Source organism: Megalobrama amblycephala, linkage group LG18 (genome assembly GCF_018812025.1).
Source record: "Megalobrama amblycephala isolate DHTTF-2021 linkage group LG18, ASM1881202v1, whole genome shotgun sequence".
NCBI lineage: Eukaryota > Metazoa > Chordata > Actinopteri > Cypriniformes > Xenocyprididae > Megalobrama > Megalobrama amblycephala.
Window position 1 is genome coordinate 32165656 of NC_063061.1, and position 2958 is coordinate 32168613.

Consider the following 2958-nt stretch of genomic DNA (forward strand, 5'->3'; position numbering starts at 1 on the left):
TTTGTCGCAGTTATTGCTTTGTCTCCTTTAGGCATTTTGCGTCTTTTGGGCCTTTGATATTTCGAACCCCACTCAAATGCTTAACTTACTCTATTAATGGATAATATATCATTGAGTTTAGGTGGGTATTTTCCATCAATCTCGGAGAGTGGTCACCAAACACGTCTGACTCTCGATTGCTGTATTTTTAATTGATAGGGAGACCATTCAGAGGTTGTCAGGTGAGCTAGACACCTATGAAAATTATTGACCAATATTATCCCTCCATCCACCTGCTGAGGCTCATGTCCAAACTGCCTTCCAGGTGGAGTAAACGTTGACAAAATTATTAAAAAAAGAGTAACGTTTCAGTTTTCATGCATTTGATTGTTAAATTTAATGACTTCACAGCAAATGATTCATCATAATGATATAGTGTCATTCCTGTAGACATGGAACTACTCAAGAGAGAGGGAGAGATTAGTCAATAATTTTCCGAAGTGTCTTCCTCACCTCACAATTGTTTCCCTATCAATTAAAAATCAGCAATCAGTCAGAAAAGAAGAGTTGAGCTTCTCTAATAAATGATTACTGATTGATTGTTGGTGATCTCTATTTAATTGATAATTAATACACCAGGCGAGGAGGAGGACTCGACCGGATTTTGGCAACAGAGACCGGCCGCGGCGTCTGGGAGTGATAGCATCGGCCTACCGGGGTTTGTCCCTATAGTATTACAATACTATCATATAGTTGCCTGAGGAAGACCATTTGGATCGAAACGTTTGTTTTTTAGTCAATAAAAAAGGTAACTGTGAGCTTTAACCCAGTATGCAGATTTTCTTATTTTTTCTCCCCAGATGTTACCATAATGCATTAAAAGGTGCCCCACAAGAATGGGACTGGAAAGATGCCAGTGTGTGTTACATTACCTGGCCTTTACAACCCAATAAGGTTACCTGACTACTTTAAAGCCCCATGAGCATTGGTCCATGGTCCAATTGACCATTACAGGGGTTTTCAGTGCATCAAATCAAAATATTTAAAATCAAAATTCAAATCAAAAAGATTCTTTAAAACATCTAACAGCTCAGACACAGTATACAATTACGAATGTTAAAATCACAGTTGAGGTCATGTCAGGTGTTGCCATAGTGCATTAAAAACAATTACAGTAAGAACTGGACGGAAGGGCCCCACATGGGTCAGACTACAGACATATGAGTGTGTAAAGGAGAGACTAGAGAAACAAATGTGTTTGGAAGATGGAAGGACCCCATAAGAACATGACTGGAAACATACCGGTGTGTGTGACATTATCTGGCCTTTAACAGCCAATATAAAGCCACAAAAGCATTGGTCCACTTTAGTAATAGAACACCACCACAGACATGTCAGCATAGATGAATGTGTTTGAATGTACTTTTACCTTTGTGCAGGTCTGATCTGGGTTTGGTCCATCATTTAGCATCTGAGGAACAGGGCTGGTCTCATTCTCTACTGCTGCGGCTGGAGCTTGGGTTTTTTTCAACTGGATTGCAGATAAAGAAGAACTCATTTTAACACACATCACAGATCAAAGATTAAATGCATTTCCATAGACAGTCAAGAGTAATATTGGAAACATGGTTAATATTGGAGAAATACAAAATTTGCTTTTGCAACAAAAAATTTAAAAAAAGAAATCTCTATACTTAATCTAACCAACTCACCTTACTGCGCCAAGGCCATTTTGAATCACCATAGTTGTAATCAATTTCATCTCCTATTTCTATTTTCTTCAGAGAAAAAAGGCACAAATGTGGTTTGTCGTCAACTATGATTTATTTCATAACGCAATTTGGATTTTTGTGGTTGTCATTGACCAATCTTCCGAGAGATCCATCTTCTTCAGATGCATCCAGGCTGAAAAGTATCAGAAAAATGGTAATAGTTTTACATCTTTTTAAAAGTTTTATTGAAAGAGTTATTTTCAAAAGAATTTAAGAGTATTTGTGCTTAATTCATTCATCAAGTATTAAACCCTTGTTTCAGGGTTAACTCGTAATTTCTCTAAATCAATACAAAACATCCATCTTTCAATGTTTACCATAAGTGATGATTCTGCCACTGAAAGTCAAAGAGAAATGTGCTTTCAATCTCTGAGTATTTTCTTGACTTGCATTCCTCCTGTGTGAGGAGTTTACCCCTGTACTCCAACACGAAGTCCCCGGGTTCAATGGGGTGTGTGGCAAACACTCCTCTTCCTACAATAATATATAATAATTAAACATTTCATTCTGGGACTCAAAAAGAGATACTACAGTATTTTCAAAGTGAGGTTGAGGTTCTTGCGTCTAGTCAGTGTATTACCTGCAGACAATGCTTAGCACTCTCCCAGTTGTGATACACACTCTACAGGTAAAGTGCTTTTTTGATCAGACTTTATGTGGCCAAAAAATGTTTTTGATGCAGACCCATCCACATCAATGCATCACTGAGGTCCTGTCTATGCTCTGTTCGGTTCCCTTAAAGGAGTCATGACCTGTAATTTTCACTTTTCCACGAGAATCAATGTATGTTATGATTGCCTAACGATTATACACTGGACGGGAAGCCGATATTTAAAAGTGAAGCGTTTGTTTACCCCTGGGTTCGTAAACCAACCCACGTGCATGCGCACTCAAATACGAGATTTTAATTTCTGCCCCGACTTGACGTCAAGACCGTCACCGTAGACCTATGCGCAGGAAGCCCGCCCTGCCCCTCTCCCCCTCATATTCAGTCGCGAAAGATCCAGAAACGTAGTGCACACGTGAGTTGCTCTGTTGTTGACTGCCAGAATCAACATGTAACTTAAATGTGTTTTCTCTCCCAAGAACGGACCAAGCTGTCAGGGACCAGTGGATTAAATTCATTTTTAATGACGCGGTTCCTACAACCCTTCCCACTGGCTTAACGTTAGGTGTCTGTGCTAATCATTTACGCCGGAATCGTTCA

General features: G+C 39.2%; 1 long non-coding RNA gene across 1 annotated transcript; it reads right to left on the reverse strand.

Annotated features, from left to right (window-relative positions):
• Positions 1 to 1064: 1064 nt before the first annotated feature.
• On the reverse strand, positions 1065 to 2725 carry LOC125253292. The gene is made up of 3 exons (XR_007181401.1): positions 2069 to 2725; positions 1692 to 1884; positions 1065 to 1510 (listed from the first exon to the last, which is right to left on the reverse strand). It is a non-coding gene; the product is annotated as an uncharacterized LOC125253292 (long non-coding RNA).
• Positions 2726 to 2958: the final 233 nt, after the last annotated feature.